The following is a 19775-nucleotide window of genomic DNA, read 5'->3' as shown; positions in this document are numbered from 1 at the left end:
AAATGCACACCCTTATGTGATGTCTCTGCTTTTCCCAACATGCACTGCATGTATTTACTTTTGTGTATACTTCATTTTCTTTGGGGTCCACAGCAATGGATATTTTTCTTCCTTGTCTTCAGTTGTGAGGATAATTTCATCCACTGCATGTTTTAGACTGGCTGACATATCCTGTTGGAATAATGTGTTGATCCTACAGAAAGATGTGTAGTATATGTAACGAACAAAGAAGCTTCGGTCGCAGCTGCATTTTTAACCTCAAGAAACAGGTAAAAATAGATTCTCCACATTTTCATCTGTGACAGAGCTGCTACTCTATCCCAAATTAATACGTTAAAAAAAAAAAAAAAAAAAAAAAAAAAAACAGAAACCAAAATGAAACAAACAAAAAAAACCAAAAACAAAACCCCAAACCCAGATGCTGTGAACTCTGATATTGTATATAGTCAGAGTGTTCATCAGTCTTCTCCAAGACCAGAATATAAATGCTGTGCCTCTGCCATGTGACCTGGACGAGTAGTCCATCTCCCTCGGGGGCTGTGCCCAGGGTGGCCTCCCCTCTGCTCACACCTGAGCAGCAGTTCAGCTCTGTCTGGGCAGCTCCTCCACTCAGGCACAGCTCACAAGCTGCTTCACCCTAAAGTGCTGCAGAGACAATTCCCAGCACACTGGAGAGTGCAGCGCAGGTCTTGCAGATGGTCTAAAGTGCTTCACAGAAGTTCTGGAATTGCTGTTGGTCAGATGAGCAGCGAGAGGACAAGATGCTCTCATTAACACGTTTCCCCAGCTACAGCAAAGTATTCTTGCCCATACTCCTCCATTCTCCAGCACAGAGTTCCTTTCACAGGAGCTCGCTGTCTTCTGTTTGGCTTGGAGCATTGCCTTGTCACACATGCCTTGTGAAATATTCTGTACAGCACAACAGAGCATATGCAGCTGCCAGCTCGGTCTCAAGCCAGGGGTCGTGGCCTGAACCCCACTATCCCAGATGCTTTCATGCCCCCCTGTCCCCTGCATGTACTTGGCACTCACCTTATCTCCCCAGCATGCACGCTGAACCATTGCTCATGGAGTCTCAAAGGGGGCAATTTTCTGGTGACAGGTACCACAGAAGCTCATTTTGCATTTGCAACAGTGTTTTGCTGGTACATATAACCATAGGAAAAAGCTTGAAAATATGACACAGAAAATGTAGTGGAAAAGCCAAATGCATGTGTAGAGTCCCTCCTTAAAAACACCCACTAAGACTTAATTCCACCTTGTCATCTTTAAAATATTTTACTTCATCTTTTAGATTTGCACTGTTTTTGAGCATGTGAAGCTGTCAGGTTTGCTTGGCTCCTTGCAGGTGGAGCTCAGCCCTTTCACCGCTTCCTCACAGCTCCTCGGAGCATTACTCCAAATGCATTCATTGTCAGTGCTCATTCTGTCCGAACTTCCCTCATCCCAATGGGCTGCAGGGCTTTGGCAAGTTACGCTGAGGATTCCTTCTAATCGCTCTGGCAAAGTGCGCGTCGCAGAGATCTCCCCCTGGGGGTTTAAGAAGCAATTTTCCTTTTCCTGTTACAATTGACACCGCACCTCAGACCCGTAGCCCGCCAGGCCCAGGACGCTCATCTCCACCTTCCCGGGAGCCACCAGCTCCTGACTACAAGGCAAAGCGTGCGGATGGTGGACCGCAGCTCTGGGCCGGTTCTGAGTTTGAAGGACTGGACGTGCCTCGGAGCTCCCCTGGCCTGTTTGCTCTCTCATCCTGCTGCTCCCGTCCCCATCGCCACTGGAATTCTCATTGCCTCCCGGTGAACCCCGGCCCGGTCGCTGTGGGTGCGAGCCCCGCTCGGAAGCGGTCGGAAGCGCTCCGGGCCGTGCTGGGCCGGGCCGTGCTGGGCCGGGCGGGGCGGGGGCGCTGCGTCGGGCCCCGCGGCCCGGGGGTGATGCGGAGCGCGGCCGGCAGGCGGCGCTGGGGAGCGCGCGGAGGCTGCGGCGGCGGCCGGAGCGCTGCGAGAGCGCCGGGGCTGCGGCGGCGGGGGCGGCAGGGGGCGGCGGTGAGTGCGGGGCGCGGGGTGCGGGGCTGGGGGCGCCCACAGTCAGGGGGCTCCGGCGCCGCTGGGGAGAGAAGGGGTGCCTGTGGCGGCGGAAGCAGGGGCGGCGGGGCTGGGGACCCTGCCGGCGGCGGCGGCGGCGCACCTAAAGCCGCTCCGTCCCTCTCTCGAGCTCCGTCGAGGCGGCGGAGCCGGAGCGGCCCGCGGGGCTGGGAGGGCGTGGGCGCCGCACCCACCTGTCCCCGGGAGGAGCTCCGTGCCGCGCCGCCCCCGCGGGGCTGGGAGCGGGGCAGGGGCCGCGGCTGCGCCGCCCTCCCGCCGCAGCGGCGCGGCCGGCGCCGGGCTCCCGGTGCGCGACCCTCAGCCCCGGCGCGGCGGGCGCGATGCACTTTACCGACGGTCCCTGGCCGCTCTCCGCAGCGCCGCGCAGGCGCTCCGCACGCGGACGGCCGCGGCGGGAGCGGAGCATGGACGGGACGGTGAGCGCCCCTCGGGCCCCTGCCCCGGCCCGGCCCCGGGCAGCTGCGGGGCGCCCCCGCCTCCGGTGCCCCAGGGCCGGGCACGGACCCCGGACAGCGCCGCTGCTGCTCCTGCCCGGGCTCTGCCCGCAGGGCTCGCCCGCTCGGAGCCTGGTGAGTCCGGGCGGACCCTGCGCCGCCGGTGCCGCCCTCCGGTGCCGCCTTCCTCCGCCGGCGCTCGCTCGTGGAGCCGCGGCCGGAGCAGCCTGGCCCTGCCGCGCTCTCTGACCTCGCCCGCGGACTCGGCTTTGGGCGGTGCGGCCCCGCCGGCCCCTGCCGAGTCCCCGGCTTCGCCTCCTGGCAGGAGCTCGGCGCGCTCGGAGGCAGGCAGGAAGGGGGAGCCCGGTGCTCGTGCACCGCTCCCGAACGTGGGCTGCAGGCCCCCTCGGGAGGGTCTCCTTTAGCAGGGACTGACTTTACCGAGGGAGACACCGTCACTCTTCTGGATTTGTCCATCCTGCCCTGACATGGTCCATCCATCCTCTGGAGAGAAGGGTCCTCTTCTTAACACCCTGTCCCTGGTGACAGCCCAGCGCTGCCCTGCATCTAACTGACTGCTGTCTCTGGTGCTCCAGCAACAACCAGCCTTCACACAGGAGATGGCAGCTTTTGAGAGAGAGTATTTGATTTGCTGCCTCTAAGCTGCCTCTTAGTTCTTTCTTCAGAGGGAGATGCATGGTCCAAGATACTCTCTCAGGACTAACACATTTTTGTCTGTGGGAGACTGATGCTCTGCGTGGCCTTCTGGAATATCTCCTGACTTCCCACACATGCAAACCATCTCACTTTGGCACCAGGAGTTTGCTGCTGGAGATTGCTGCTCCTTCCCTCCCTCCTGTTCCCTGAACCCTGAACTCTTCTCTGTTCCCTCCAACACCATGGCCTGTGGAAGAAGATCCCTGTGTGCAGGTTGCTGCGGGGAGAAACTGAGGTAGAATTGAAATGGGGGACTGAGGAGCAAGCAACGTCATTCGCCAGTTAGCGTGATCTGGGAGAGTGTGCACTAACTATCCTTGCCTGGTGCCGTCAGCACTGCCCTTCTTGGAGACTTCACCCTACCACCCATCCAAGGAAGTCCTGCAGCTTCTGAAGATAACCAGTTCCTTGGTGTTGTCTCAGGAGCAATGAACAATCTGCTGTTTTCCACGGGGACACCACCAACCAAACGAGCTGAGCTCTCTGTGAGGAGGAACTTGCAGCTTGGCCTTGCCCCTAAGGCAGGGTGAGGACACTCAGCCTTCGCTCTTCTCCTCAGCGCTGCAGTAACGTTCCTCTTTGTACCTCCTGCACTCTCCCCTCTCACTTGCACTGCAGTGTTTGCCTCAGCCCCTGCCTGCCTCGGCTCTGTCCTTCCTTGACTACAGCTCTGTTTCAGCACAATTCACCGTTATCTTCTTTTTTCCCTTTGTTCTTCCCTTTTCTTGACCCCGCTAGATCCAGAGCCCTGGTCCTGTCCCTGGTGGAGTTCTCCACTCTGCTCATGCTGCCTGGCACTGCCCAGGCTGGCACTGCAGTGCCCATACTTCCCTTTCTTGCCTACCCCTTCTTTGAGCAGTGGTTTCTATTTGCATGTCTAGGTGTGAGCTTATGCTTGAGAATGCTTTGTGCTCTGGTGCTCACACCTGTTCTGCTGTTAATGCTGCTTTTCTTCATCAGCTACAGTACAGAGCTGCCAGGAGCTGCTGTGCAGGGCTTTGTATGTGCAGGTGCAGCTGCCTCAGCTCTTCCCATGGAACAGGTCCCGGTTCCTTCTTAGCCTGGTTTGTCTTCTTTGGGAGCTATCATAGCATGCAGACACTGAAGCTGCCTGACTATGCCCTAAATCTGTAGGATCATTAATTATTCCAGTCTGCCACACTCTCCTTAACCTACTCGGGCAGCTAATGGTGCCTGATAAAATGCTGGAGTGTTCTGGTAGGAGTGGATTTTTAGTTCTTTAGGGAATTGGTTTTTTTAAGGATGAAAGCAAACTGACTTGGTTAATGTTCTTAGACTGGCCTGCTTTCCCAAGGTTGAGAACCTCTGTGTGAAACAATACCCTTGCTTCCTGGGACAGGCAAATTCCAGGGGTCCACTCCAATCCTACCCACCCCGTGGTTCTTACCAGAGCCTGCTCAATAGGTTGAACAGGTTATAGGCAAGCTGTAACCTTTGTGTTCTTTCCAGACTCCACAAATACAAGGTGGGTCCTGTGGGGAAACTGAAGAGCCTACGTGGATGGGCCAGTGCCTGGGCAGAACTGTTGTCCTGGCAGCCTGCCCATGCACCTATGTGCGCAATCTCCAGACAAGTCCCAAACTGCTATGTCAGTCTCATCCTCTCTTTCTTGCTCTTCTCCCCGCTCTCTTTTTCCGCAAGTTGTGCTGCTTATGAAGTGTCACATGGGTTTATGCTGTTCTAGGGAATGTTATTTTTATTGTATGTTATTTCCCTCTCACACAGTATGTACTTTCTCTTTTCAGAGCTGGATCCAAATGCATCCTCAGCCGGCTGTCTTAGAGCTGTTCCTGCTTAAGGTCAATGAGAACATCTCCTGCTAATTCATCATGACATAATATCTGGTCTCCTGCTTCATCCACAGGATAAGTTTCTTGCTTCCTCTTGGTGTACACAGATGTGACTCCAGGTGTTGAGCTGCCCTGTCCGATACAGGTAGGTTTTAGCTCTTTGAAAAGTGACCTGTTTTAGTCAGGAATGACGTGTCTGTGCTTTGGACTGGGGATGGAAAATGTTTGCCTTTGAGCATACGGGAAATACTGTGTTGTGAAATAAATGCTAAGACGCCAGCTTGCTGCTGCTGCCATAAACTGGTCATTTGAATAGCCAGTTACTCGTGTGATAGTTTGTGCTGGTGTTGGCAGGAAGATGCTGGTCTGGCAGAGTGGACTGGCTCAGAGGAAGTGACATTGGAGGATGCAGTTGCTATGAGGAGGAGGGGGAGGAGTAGCAGGAATTCTTTGTGGTAATTCATTACTCCATTTGCCACAAATAAACATGATTAGTTCTTGGGTTATTGATCTGTGGGGTTCCCATGCTTCTCAGTGCAGGTTTAAATTAGCTCTCCCCAGCTAGGAGGACTTCTTCTGTACCTGCTGGATGGGCACTGGTCATCTCCATGATAAGGTGCCCAAATCTGCCACTCACATCCTCATTTTCTACCATTACTTACATTCTTCTTGTTGCTTCCACTGTGAATATCCACCTGTAGCTACCTGTCTGTTTTCCCAGCCAGTGCACAGCAAGGCTGCAGGAGACTTTTGTTTTTGCCACTCCTGCATTGGTGACTTCTCACCTTTCACAGCCTACACAGGTCACCTCACTGGTAGTGGAAATGCTGTGGTAGAAGAAATGCATACTGTTTTGCTTTGGAAATAAACAGCCTAGGGTATAACAATTCTCACTGGAATTGGAAGGGCTTATGTATGAAAACTCCTTCAGTTTTTTGATGAAGATGTTAATGTTAACATTCTGTTCTCTTTATCACCCAGCACCATCTCCTTGCCCAGTGCAGTGCTGCCACTGTGGTTTCCAAGCAGAGTGCTTGGGCTAGCACCTAGAATTTGGTGGTCTCTCCTTGGATTGAACAGCATTCCAGAAGCTTATGTTTTCTGGAAAGATGCAGCTGGAGGAATTGAATGGTTCTTAATTTAAACTGTAAAGGAATAGGAGTTCGGGTGTTATACCAGGGGAGTTATCCAGGTTTTGCATTTATATAGAAATGTCCTGGATACATGGAACCAAGCAGGTATCTACAATTTTTGTGCCTTTAAATCTAGCTCACAAGGTTTCACTGTGCACACTCTCCACAGTGTTTTCATAATGCAAACTCTGGCTAATAGGTCTTGTTCTGGAATGTTCCTTGAGGTCGTCAAGTGAGGTGTGAATTGACAGCCTGAGGTGCCCTTGTCAGTTGTTTCCAATATTCACTGAGTAGATGTGGAAGTGACAATGACACTGTCATTTCTGTACTGGCAACTTTGTGGACAAGAACCTCATGAATTTTATAGAAAGCTGTTTTAGTCTTCCTTTAATTTTTTAAAAAAGCTCTGCATTCACAGGTTTCAGAGTTTGAGAGACAAACTTCCCATCCTTTCCCTTCTGGCCTCTTAGAGTCCTGCAGCCTTCTCTGTTTTCTGTACTGGTTGGAACAATGCCCAAAGCAAGGGATAGAAGCATTTCTCCCTGAACAGAACTAGCCTTAGCTAGCTTGAAGGCCTTAGCTAGACTGAAGAATTTGCCTGCTCCAAGAATGTCAGTGTAAGATTCTATTCAACATAGTATTTTTTACCTTTTTTACCCCCAAATTTGGCACACTTACTCTCTGCCTGTGAATAAATTTCATAAAATTACTTGTTTAAGGGTAGTTCAGCTTCTTTCAAGATCCTAAATGCAGAGAAGAAAACACAATTTACCAGTTATGTATTTTTATATTTACAGGTGCAATATGCACAGCTATTGCATTGAAGTGGGAAATCATGTAAACTTACCTTTTCAGCATGTGGCCTTTGATTTGCAAGTATGCTTTTGATGAGCTGCTCCCCTCTGGAGACAGGCTCCCTTTCTCCCCTGTGGAGAAAGCTGGGCTGTTCAGTCTGGAGAAGGAAGGTTGTGTGGAAATGTCTGCAGGGGCTGCAGGGGAGCTGGAGAGGGATCTTTGTCAGTGACAGGAAAAGGAGTAATGGGGACAGACTGAAAGAGGGGAAATTCAGGTTAGATATTGGGAGGAAATGTTTCCTGTGAAGGTAGCTGGACACTGGCACGCTGCCCACGAGGGCTGTGGGTGCCCTGGCAGGGCTCAGAGCCAGCTGGGTCAGGCCTGGGGTGACCTCGGCCAGGGGAGCTGTCCCTGCCCAGGGCAGAGGGCTTGGCACTGGATCATCTGTTAGCCCACTCCAACCCCTTAATCTTCTATGAGTCTATGATGTGAAAGAAATTTGACTTTGCTTGGTGAAATTGCAAGGCTTAACAAAGTATGATATTGAAAATTTATAAATTTATTAATTTAAAGAATTAAACAAGTCATTTTCCCCTGGCAAATACTATGATTCATGGCAATGGCAGAATTTCCAGTCAAAAGGTGGTGTCTACATGGAACAGAAGAGCTGTGTTTGCAGCTGTGAGACCAGTGAGGAATGATTTTAAAATGTTACTTGCAGATTTTTAAGCTTTCCATTTTCATGATAGAGAGAGGACACAGTGGAAGATTACTTGAGAGGTTTTATTCTTGTTTGTTCCTTGAGATCATAGGGGTAACCACACAGTAACTGAATGGGCTGGCAGTTTGATCACTCAGTGTGGACAGGAGCCAATCTTAGCAGTTGCAGGAGAAAGTGCAAAGCTCATTCACTGTGGGATAGAATGGTATGGGTTGGAACCTGCACAGATCACCTAGCTGTGTTCCAACATTTACCTCCCTCACTGTAAAAGATGTCTTCCTTAGGTCTAATCTAAAATTGCCCTCTTTAGAACAACAGTTTAAAAGTGTCGTCCCTTGTCCTGTCTTACAGGCCTTGGTAAAAGGTCTCTCTCTGTCTTTCTACAAGCCCCCTTTAAGTACTGGAAGGCCGCAAGAAAATCTCCCTGGAGCCTCTTCTTCTCTCTTGTCTCTCTCAGCCCATCTCCAGAGCAGAGGGTCTTCAGCCCTCAGAGCATCCCTGTGGCCTCCTCTGGGCTTGCTCCAACAGGTCCATGTTTGTCTTGTACTGTGGGCCACAGGTGAGGTCTGACAAGTGCAAACAGGAATAATCCCCCCATGCCTGCTGTCTGTGTCCCTCTGCTCGTTCTCTTAATACTTTACATTCTTGTGTGAACCAAAGTCTCTAGTCCAACGGTATCTGTATGTGGCTTGTAAGTAATTCTTGTACCACTTTCGTGCTTGGTAGTCCAGGCCTATCTTAGTAAGGAAGTGAACCAGTGTGGACTGCTAAGAGCAGCACAGATCTAGATCTATGCCTAGATCTCCCTGGGATGTGCTCAGACCAGCCAGGGCACCCGAGAAGAATCTGCTGTCATAGCTTTGCTCTGGACTGTCTGGTGCTTTCAGTCTCCACCATCCTCTGAAGTAAATGGTGGCGTGTGTCTTATGGACATTTGGCACATACAGGCTTTGCCAAGTGGTTTACAAATTTGAGAAAACTGGATGCTTCTTATCTACTTACTGCTTTTTGCATCTTCAGTGTCTCTTGGCAAGTCAGTTAGTGCCCCAGGCTGCCTTTTCTTACCTGAAAAACATTTAATTCATTTTGAACTTAGTCCTCCATTTTTGTTGGTGATCCTCAAGTTCTTTTGTTACAAGATAATGTGCTCCTTTCATCACAGTGACAATTTTTATTCTTTATATTTTCCCCCTCCTCTGCAATATAAACGGGCACTCTGCCTCAGCTCCTCTCCATAAGAGGATTACTTTGTATGTAGTCTTTCTATATCTGCATGGTTATAATTCTGCTGGATGCTTTTAGAGATGTGGCCAGCACTGGCTGCAGTGTGATAAAAAGCCAGTACTGACTGATACTGTGTTCTGTAATGTCTTCTGTCCAGCTCTTCATAACTCTGTCAAATTTTATTTTCTGACTGAATGCTTCTGTCAAGTGCTGCAGCCATCCTCACCTGTTAATATCTGTAACAATGTAAATTGCACACAAAGTTGTAATTAGTGGAGTCCTGTTTTTTGTTTGAAGACTTGATGTGTAAGTGTGGCACTGCAGGCAAGGAGTCACCGTATGTTCTGTAGAGACAAACACATGTGCCCCATGGGTCTGTTATGTTCTTATTCTGTTCTCCATTGTGTCCCTGTTTTATTAGGATTAGAATTCTTTTATAGGTCATGTGAATAAAAGTGGGCTTGTCAGCATATTGCATTTCAGTGTTTTGAAAATGGCTCTCAGCCAGGTTTCCAAAGAATATAAAAGCTAACAAGGGAAATAGATAGTCAATAAAGAAAACTCCTTGTAAGCAGTAAGAAAAAGCAGTGACTCATACAATGGTTGAAGTTGGAAGGGCTCTCTGGAGGTCATCGAGCAGAACTGGTTGCCCAGGACCATGTCCAGACAGCCTTTCAATATCTCCAAGCTGGGAGACTCTGCAACCTGTCTGGGCAACCTGTCACCCCCACTGTAAAACACTATTTGTTGGTGTGCCAAGGGAACCTCTTGTGCTTCAGTTTGTGCCTGTGGCATCAGATCCTGTCACTGGGCACACCGAAAGGAGCCTGGATCCATCCCCTTTGCACGGTCCCATCAGGAATTTATATCCATTAACGAGCCTTCTCCAGACTGAGCAGTGCCAGCACTCGTGGCCTTTCCTCACAGGAGAGATGCTCCAGTGCCTTTGTCAGGTTCAGGGCTGCTCGGTGCCCTCCCCAGTGCATCCGTGTCTCTCTGGCTGGGCACAGCACTCAGCTGTGGTGCTGCAGTGAGGGGCAGGATCCCCTCCTGGCGCTGTGGCCAGGGCAGCCCAGGTGCCCTGCGCCTTCCACTGGGGTCTTTTTCTGACAAACTGCTCCTGGGCACGTCCTGGTGCCTGGGGCTGTCCTTCCCCAGGGCAGCCACTGGCACTTCTGCTGGGTTTTGCCAGGAATGCAAGGTGAGGGTTAGGTGAAGGCTAACTCACCCAACCATTTGTCCTCAAAAAAGGACACAAATGAGCCCCAACACCTCTTCCTCTTTAAGGTCAGGCAGTCAAGGAGGTTCTCCATGCAAAACGGATAATAAGTAAATGGGAAAGTGCTACGGAAAAAGACAGACCCTGTTAGGCTGCTAGTCGAGGGATAATGGCGACAAAGCCCAAGAGCAGAGTTGCACTGACTGATGAGCCTTTAGGAAACTGCAGGCATGGCTTCCAAGAGATCTCAGATGGATGACAGCAATCCCTGGGACACCAGGAGCTGCTGATGGTAGTGGCTGAAGAAGGATGAATAAATGTTGTGTTTCTGTGCTTTTTTGGTTCCCCATTGGTGCTCAGTGTATGATGAATGATTTCCAAAGTCTAAGTAATGAAGCAACAAAATCAGATGATAATGCAACATTATTTGGTGCAGCAGAACCTAAATCTGTCTCTTAGGATTAGGGAAGAGTGTTTCAAAACTGGATGATAATATGGCAGAATAAATTTATATGTAAAGTGCATAAAGAAAATAAACCTGCTAATGCAGCCATATCATTGCTAAAATGATCTCTTTCAGCTCAGGAAAGAAATCTTGGCATCTTTATAGAGAGTTCTCTGTAAACCCGAGCTTACAGTAGTGATTAAAATGGAAACTTTGATGTTAGATATTACAGGAAATGAATTAACAAAGCTGAAGTTACTGTTGTAATATTGTATAAATCTGTGGCTCTCCTGTGTTGTGAAGAGAGAATGGAGTTTCGCATCCCTTAAGATGCAGTGACTAGTAGAACAAGAGGAATTCCAGAAAAAGTGATTAGGATCACTAATCACTGAGAGGTGGAGAGATTTCCATCAGAGTAGGCATGTGAGAATTCTTTAGAGAAGTGAAATACGAAGGTACAAGTGCTAGAGATCATCAGCCACAACTGAGGAAAGGTAAAGCACAAATGGACTTAGAATTTATAGAAGATACAGGCATGTGATGAAATTATGAAGCAACAGGCGTAAAACTAGCACTAGGTATTCTGGGTGTTGGGTTTTTTTTCAGTTGAAGGCAAGCCCGGATGGCCCCAGGTGGGCAGGAGCCAATGGCACCTGGCTTGTACCTGCACGGTGTGGGCACAGCCCCAGGGCAGGGCTGGTGCCTGTGCTGGCCCTGCTGAGCCACCTCCAGTGCTGGGGGCAGCTCTGGGCCCTGAGACAAGGACATGGAGGGGCTGGAGCGCGTCCAGGGAGCGGGGCTGGGATGGGACTGGAGCCCCAGGAGGGGCTGAGGGAGCTGGGAAGGGGCTTAGCCTGGAGAATGGGTTCAAGTTGTTGGGAAATACTTATTTAGTGAAAGGGTTCTGAAACTCAACACAGGCTTCTCAAGGAAGTATCGGGGTTGCCGTTCCTGGAGGGAAGATAAAAGACATGAAGACATGACACTTGTGGACATGACTTAGTGGTGGACTTGGCAGTGCTGGAGTGTGTTGTATTTGATGATCTTGAAGGTCTTTTCCAACCTAAATGGTTCTGTACTTGTACTCTGTGATTAGTGAGTGGAGCATGTTCCCCTTCGCTCTCGGGGCACTGCAGTGCATTCAGTCAGTAAATTGAGGCATAGGGGTGGAGAAGAGGTCCCTCTGCTGCCAGGAACGCCAAGCCACCAGACTTCTCCATTATGAGGCAAGCTGAGCACTGATCCTTGAGCTCAGACCTCAGCAGGGTCTCCTTCCCCACATCAGGGATGTGGAGCAGGAGGCCCCTGTTTCGGCTGACACTCCTCCTCAAGTCGCAAATCTTAACTATCAGTGCAGTCTTTTCAGAAGGATGGGGAAAAGCCTTGGGTGAGGGAGGAGAGAGAATGTGAAACGGGATTGGGTGGCACCAGCAGCAGCCCAGGGAACTGCCTTGCTCCTCCTGCATGGCTGCAATGCAGTGCCACCTCCACGCAGGTCCCATGCTGCAGGAGCTCCCCCCGGTGAGCTGGCCAAGGCGGCCGCAGCGGGGCAGTGCGGACCTGCCAGGACCGTGTCTGAGCTGAGCCGGGCTGAGCCGGGCAGTGCGGATCTGCCAGGACCGTGTCCGAGCTGAGCCGGGCTGAGCCGGGCTGTACGGACCTGCCAGGACCGTGTCCGAGCTGAGCCGGGCTGAGCCGGGCAGTGCGGATCTGCCAGGACCGTGTCGGAGCTGAGCCGGGCTGAGCCGGGCTGTACGGACCTGCCAGGACCGTGTCCGAGCTGAGCCGGGCTGAGTCGGGCAGTGCGGATCTGCCAGGACCGTGTCGGAGCTGAGCCTGCGGCGGGCGCTGCTCCCGCCCCGGCTGGCAGCCTCTGCCCTGTGCTGCCACTGCTGCCGCCGCTGCTGCCGCTGCTGGTGCTGCTGGTACTGCTGGTGCTGCTGGTACTGCTGGTGCTGCAGGTGCTGCTGGTGCTGGTGCTGCCGCTGCTGCCGGGGGCCCCCGGCGCACAGAGCCGGCTGATTTTACTGACGTGTGCTGGCTAAAACTGGTGGCAAAGACAGAGCAGAGATGCACGCTGCCATTGGCCAGGCAGCTTTCCTGGAAGTGCAGGTCTAGACCACAGGAAGCCTATGGAGAGGAAGGGATCTGTTTTTATTGCACATTAGATCAGTGAGAGTGGATTGAAAGAGCAGCAGGACAGCAGGAGAAAAGACAGGCATGCAGAGGTGTGTGGGTTGAAATGTCATTTAAAGTGTTGATATCAAAACCAGATATTAGGGATAATCTGACATATTATAGCAAATCGCTTAAAACATGTTCTGAAAACAGGAATGGAAGAATGATTGATGTGCTTAACTGGGGGAGGTGATTATGGCTGTGTAAAACTCTCTATGATCTAAAAGATGCTGAAATGCTTTGGGCACAGTCTCCAAGAGCAGTGGCTGTCTCCTTGGCAACAGGAAGGCATCCATCTGTTGCCATGGCAAGGGACGGAGGGGTGCTCAGGGGGCTGTGCAGAGCCCTCAGCGCAGGCGCCCAGCTCGCTCGTGTTGCTCCTCCCTGGAGCAGAGGCTGTGGGCGCATTCCGGTGCTCTGAACTGCAAGTGTTCCTGCTCCCTGTGTAAAACTGATGAATTGTGCAGTGTTGTTTCATCTGGGGAGTTCCTTGCTAATTGCCAGCATTAAAGAGCTCTTTGCAGCTCCCCATAAGGAAAGTTGGATTTTTGCTATCCAGAGAGGCATCAGAGAGTGTTTGATGTTGATTCTTTCAAAGCCGTGCACAGACAGATCTGAAAAAACAGAAAACAACGTATATGCAAAGAGTCTGCATCTCAGCAGCCCTTTCTGGTGTCTGAAAGTAGAACTGTGCAGAGACACTGACAGGCCTATCTGCACTGGATCCACCACATAAGAACTGCTAATAAAGTAAGCAAATTATGTATAACAGGCACCACTTCTTCTAAACCCACTGTGATTCTTTTCTGAGGGAGCCAACTCATATTTGGCACCAGAAGTAGGATTGACGCATGGTTTGATGTTTTCATCTTTTTTAAATATGAGGCATGGGATGCAGAAGCACTAATGGAACAGTGGCTGGCTTCATCTGCAGACTGTCAGGGTCAGAGACGACATTGTTCTTAGCTGAACCTCCTTGCACTCTCAGGCACCAGAAACTAGGGAGCCCAAGAATGGGAAGGACTGTGGCGTGTGACAGAGAATGTGACACAAAGTACAACGCTCAGCTCTTCTCCCTCTGACAGTTCATGGCCCTGCACAAACACATCCCTCTCCTGGAAGTTCTCCAAAGTAAACTCTGTTTTGAAAAGCACTGAATTATTACTGGAACAGTGATAATTTCAAAGTGATCAACTGAGAAAACTATTTTAGAAGCAGCATTTTGAATGCATTTCTATGTGTTGTGTGTAGGTATTACTAAGCAGTGTTTAGTTTTTTTCATCAACAGTCTGCTTTTCATTCCAGTAGCTTCCTTCTAGTCCTGCATTAAAGGATAGCAAAACAGAAATGCATTACTTACCTTCATTAGCGTACTGTTTTGCTCCCTAATACGTACCTTTTAAGGCAAAAGCCACTTTCGATCGCTGCTGCTGGACTATATATGCTTGCAGGTAAAGGCACTCCAGGTGTTTTGTCCTTGCCTTGTTTCAGCTCCAGTCTCCAGGCTGTGGTTCCTCATACAAATTCACCACATGTTGATTGGCCAAGTTGATTGAGTTGCTTGTCATGCTTAAGTCTTTCCTGAGTAGAATCATAAAATCACAGAATGGTTGAAGTTTAAAAGGACCTCTCGAGATTGTGTGCTCCAACCTCCCATCTCAGAGCTGGGTCAGCTTGAGCAATTTGCTGACTACCAAGTTCAGTGATCTTCTGAATATCTACAGTGATGGAGCGAACTTGCTCTTGGGGCAATCTTTTCTAAGTAAAAACCTGTTCACCTGTTGTGTATGTCCACCTGGTTCAAACATTCCCTAATCTTGTCTTCCTTCATTGACATCAAGTCTTCCTTGCTCCAGACTGGTCTTAGGAGCCTGGAATTCCTGACAGCCAATCTTGCCAATAAAGAAAGATGCAAAGAGGGCATTCAGTACTTCAACTTATTCTGTGTTCATTCTCAGCAAATCCCCTCCCACATAAGGCTACATTCTCACATATCTGTCTTTGACTGCTGAAATATTTGTAAAAGCCTTTCTGTCCTCCCTTCATGTTCCTCCCTAGATTCAACTCCAGGTGGGCTTTTGTTATCTTGATGGCATCCCCGCATGCTTGGACACTGTCTCTGTATTCCTCCCGGGTCACCTGTCCCTGCCTCTGCCTCTTGCAATGCTTCAGCTCCGTCAGGAGCTCCTTCTTCATGCATGCAGGCTTCCTGCTGCTTTTGATTTGTTTCCTGCCTGTGGGATGAACCAGTCTTGAATTTGGAGGATCTTTGAAAATCAATCCTCTCATGTTCCTGAAATACCATCTCATGGTCTAGCCAAGGCTGCTCTGACCTTCACATTCCCGACCAGTTCTTCCATGCCCAGCAGAAGACCTCTCTGTGTCTGCTCCTCACTTGCCCATGTTAGGAGTTTACGGTCAGTGTGACCAGAAGCCTCATGGGTTGATTGTGCCATGCTCTGCTATGCCCTCAGCAGACACTGGGGTGGTTGAAGTCTTCCATGAAGACCAGAGGCTGTGGACATGGGGATTTTTCCTGCTGTCTGTGGTCTCACTATTTCTCCCTCAGCAGGTGGTGTGCAGCAGACACCTACCATGGCACCACATGCTGGTCCACCTGAGAACTCTGATCCTAACTCTGGTCTGCAGGCTCTCAGCTTGTGCTCTGTCCGTCCCCAGAGGGAGCTCTGTGTGCTCCAGCCACACGCTGAGGGGCTGAAGGGCAGCTCTTCCTCCTCACCCCCAGCCCGCCCTTGCTGAAGGGTCCGAAAGGCTGCAGCCATCACAGCACTCCCGTCCTGTGGGGTGTCAGCTACCCTGAATCCAGTGCACGGTCAGGGTGAAAAGGGACCAGAGAGAGCATCTCCAACACGCGGGTGTTCAGAAGCTTTCTGGAGGAGGCAGAGGCGGCTGTCAGCCTGGGAGCAGATACGGCACCATTGCTGCAGGAATCAGGAGAATGTGTCACAGCTTCATCAGTCTGAAGATAGGGACTGAGGGCCCTGTGCCCTCCAGCCACAGGCAAATGGCAGAGAAAGCATTTCACATGTTCCTGCTCCCTCAGATGCTTTGCTACAGGGAGACTGCAACAGGATCAGGAACTGAAATATTAGTTATTGGAGTTGTATGTCATCCATTCTTCACCAGCTGCCAGACAGAACAGTAATTTTCTGGGGGTGTTCTTCAGGGCTTTGTCTGGTTTGAAATGTCAGAGACCTTTTGTTTCTGCAGGCAAGCAAGAGGTTTTTTTCTTTTTGATAGACAAATGGAGTTGAAGTGTAAGGGAAGATCATAAGCCTTACAATAAGACCATAACAGGAGAGAGATGCAGGTCTGGAACTGATTTTGATTAAATAATTTCTTACAAGGAGCTGTTGACTCCTTGCAGCACTGTGGAAGAGAAAAGGCATCCTGGGGTTGCATGGCAAAGTGGATGCAGGGCAGGGTAAAATCAGCAAATGCATAAGGCTGATGGGATGCAGAGGGATGCAGAATTGGGCCCTGATCTATATGCAGCATCTGTACTGCATATAGACAATTTCAGAGCAAATTTTTGCCTGTGGCATTTCAAGAGGATTTAATCAGAGTGAAAAAAAAATATTTGCAAAGTTCAGAAGAGACAGAATTGCAGTTTTGTGATGTGCAACAGCAGGAGCTTGAACTGGGGAGAGGAAGGTTTGACTCAAATAGAAGGAGGTGGAGAAACAGAAGATAAGAAAAAATTAGTAACTGTTAAAATAAAATCAGCCAAGTAGAAGAGTTGCTAAAGATCAAATGTAGCAGAAAAGGAGTAAGTTATGTGATAGACAGAAAAAAGAGTAGCAGAAAAGGAGTAAGTTATGTGATAGACAGACTTTTCTGAAGAACAGAAATACGACAAGATTTTTTCGTGTTGGAATATTTCTTAGCTCCCTGTATTTCTTATTATTGCAATATTAGTGATTAACTTTCCATTACATAAACTTTTCACTAATTTTTTAGGTTTGTTTCATTCTTGTTTAGATTAGGTGAATACCCTACTGGAGATTAATGTCCAAGATCTGAACTAAAAGTATTTAAAGAAATACTGTTTTAATTTTCATGGTATCTCAGACTTACAATAACAATTTAGAAAGCCTTTCTCTCTATAACCTTAGCAGATATTTATGTATTATTATTTGGCATAATATGTATAGTTAGCATTTGGTGTTGCTGTATCATACGTATATATACCAGCTGGGCTGTGTATTCTGATCTATGTATCACAACACTGGGGAATCTCTTTGAAGAAGGAAGCATAGTTACTGCCCAAGAGACAATAAGGCAGTCGAAATCTCCCACAAGTGTGTTATTTTTATGGTTTCAAGTTGCAGGCAGAGTATAAATTGATCTGAAAGCAGGTGTCGAGGATGGGTGCAGAGGGTAGGAATTCGGTGGCTGGTCCAAACAAGGGTAGCCAGACAGCTGGCATGCCTGTCGGGATGACTGGTGTTCTCCATTCCACTGTGCTCCTTCTATTTCCATCCGCTGGCTTCATCTGCAGACTGTCAAGGTCAGAGACGACATTGTTCTTAGCTGAACCTCCTTGCACTCTCAGGCACCAGAAACTAGGGAGCCCAAGAATGGGAAGGACTGTGGCGTGTGACAGAGAATGTGACACAAAGTACAACGCTCAGCTCTTCTCCCTCTGACAGTTCATGGCCCTGCACAAACACATCCCTCTCCTGGAAGTTCTCCAAAGTAAACTCTGTTTTGAAAAGCACTGAATGCCAGAATGATTCAACTGAGCCTCTTGTGCACGTTTTGAAGCTGATTTAACAAGTAGCTTGTGGCAGCGCTCGTGTGCCTGGTGGCTCAGAGGTGCTTTCTGCGGCGACGGCTGCCATGCGCTGGGTGACCCCAGCCAAAGGCAGCTTGTGCCTGTGAGCTGGAATTTGGGAGCTGCCAGCCTGCTGTGCCCAAAGGCAGCTCGTGCCTCTGATCAGGGAGCTTGGAGCTGGGAGCTGCCAGCCTGCCGTGCCCAAAGGCAGCTTGGAGCTGGGAGCTGCCAGCCTGCCGTGCCCAAAGGCAGCTTGGAGCTGGGAGCTGCCAGCCTGCCGTGCCCAAAGGCAGCTTGGAGCTGGGAGCTGCCAGCCTGCTGTGCCCAAAGGCAGCTCGTGCCTCTGATCAGGGAGCTTGGAGCTGGGAGCTGCCAGCCTGCTGTGCCCAAAGGCAGCTCGTGCCTCTGATCTAGGAGCTGCCAGCCAGCCATGCCCAAAGGCAGCTTGGAGCTGGGAGCTGCCAGCCTGCCATGCCCAAAGGCAGCTCGTGCCTCTGATCTGGGAGCTGCCAGCCTGCCGTGCCCAAAGGCAGCTTGGAGCTGGGAGCTGCCAGCCTGCTGCGCCCGTGCTCTGCTGGCGGACAGGAGCACACAAACCACTGTGCTGTGCTGCAGCCAGGCCGTTTCCACTCCTGCCATGCTCAGTTGCTCAGATGAGCCTTAGCCAAAGCCCATTGTCCAGCTGGAGCCCAAGGGCTGTAATCGTGTCACTGTGCCACGAGCTGCTGTGCTCAGGGTCTTGTGATTCCATACACAGATTTATGTTCTGGGTGAGTCGGCGCTGAAAGGATTAGCAAACCATCCTACCTGCCCTACACACACAGCACAGTTCTTCCACCTCAGGATTTATCTTCCACCAGCTTGATCTTTTCCAGCTTAAATCTCCTGTCTAACATTTTAGGCCGAGTTGAGTTTTTTATCCTTTCTCCTGATTGGCTGTGAAACTTTTCCAAAATCTTCTTGTGTGAGGATTTAATCTACAAATATTTTGCTTCTCTCTTTTAGATCTTTGAAGGAGGTAAAAAAATCTGTGTGTAAAACCCACCTTGGAGTCCATGGTAGTAATTTTCCTTCCACTTGTTTTTATTACTTGTTTATAATTTTTCAGTAATGTTACATACAAATTACATACAAATTATGTTTCTATTAAGAATTTCAGGCATATAATGTTTTACTACATTGCCTCTAAGACACATTTGCCATTTCCCGCTGGCTGCCATTGGTTTTTTCCCAAAGCCATTGTTTGCTGTAATGATGTACTGTTTGAGATTAACTCTGACTTTTTGGAGTAATCTGTAACTGCTGTAATTATTCTGCCAAATAAAATAATTTTAAAAGACATTTTGCCTTGTCTGGCAATGCAGTTTTTGTTATGATCACCACTATTGCTTGCTCTCAGTTCCATCATGTTCTAAGCCTGACATGATTGTATTCCCGTGTTAATTGTCCTTCCAGTTCAGCTGAAGGGATTTATGAGACAGTCCATACCAAGACTACTCTGTTTTCCTTCTTTAGTTCTGTCCTTTCTCCAGCCTCCTAGTGCTCAATTCTTAAGCAGCTTTGCCTATGAATACATCCTTCAGTCCTTATTTACTTACTATTGATTTGCTTAAACTATAGACACTTTTCAAATGACTTTCAGTGAGAATAGGGCATAATTCTTAGCATTGCTAGTATTAATCAAAATGAACTGTAGTGGACTCCTGACAAACAAATAGGAAATCCTGTAGGTTTTCTGACAGTGCAGAAGGGCGAGAGTACTCTAGGCAGATGCATTACCTTCATCCTAAGTCCATGCAAGGCTCAAGAATTATTTTTGAAAGATAAAATAACTGAGCATGAGAAGGGTATGTGTGGTATGAAAAAGCAGCCTAAGTTTACTCGCCTACTCTTTCTCAGATAAGTAGATTGATTCCTCACAAAGGAATCAGTGTCCAGACTGGAGTGAAGCCTTTGATACACTGTGATCTGAACATTTGGCTGGAACTCAGAAGACAGGTAAAAGCAGAACTGCAGAGTAGGGAAGGAGCTCAGTAAAGAAGACAAAAAAGACATTGCAGTTTCTTCAGGATTTCTCTAGGGACTAGTGCCATTTAATATTTTCACTAATGTCCATGGCACAAAAATAGGCAATGTAATAATGAAATTTGCTGCTGATGCAAATGGGTATTGTTGAAGCAGAAAAGAGCAGGTTA

General features: G+C 49.3%; 1 protein-coding gene across 2 annotated transcripts in view; it reads left to right on the top strand.

The window, feature by feature from the left end:
• The first annotated feature begins 2028 nt into the window (after positions 1–2028).
• SMARCD3 (SWI/SNF related, matrix associated, actin dependent regulator of chromatin, subfamily d, member 3) overlaps positions 2029–19775 on the top strand; it is a 74550-nt gene continuing 56803 nt past the window's right edge. The window contains exons 1-2 of one of the 2 annotated variants that reach the window (XM_063159857.1): positions 2029–2045; positions 5023–5212. The gene's annotated coding sequence lies outside the window, so the exon portion shown is untranslated. Of the gene's footprint in view, positions 2046–2871; positions 3783–5022; positions 5213–19775 lie in introns of those variants that run through there. The other variant, XM_063159772.1, reaches the window with a different exon arrangement.

Source organism: Melospiza melodia, chromosome 1 (genome assembly GCF_035770615.1).
Source record: "Melospiza melodia melodia isolate bMelMel2 chromosome 1, bMelMel2.pri, whole genome shotgun sequence".
Taxonomy (NCBI): domain Eukaryota; kingdom Metazoa; phylum Chordata; class Aves; order Passeriformes; family Passerellidae; genus Melospiza; species Melospiza melodia.
Note: the sequence above shows the minus strand (reverse complement) of the source record. Positions and strands in the feature narration are given on the sequence as shown.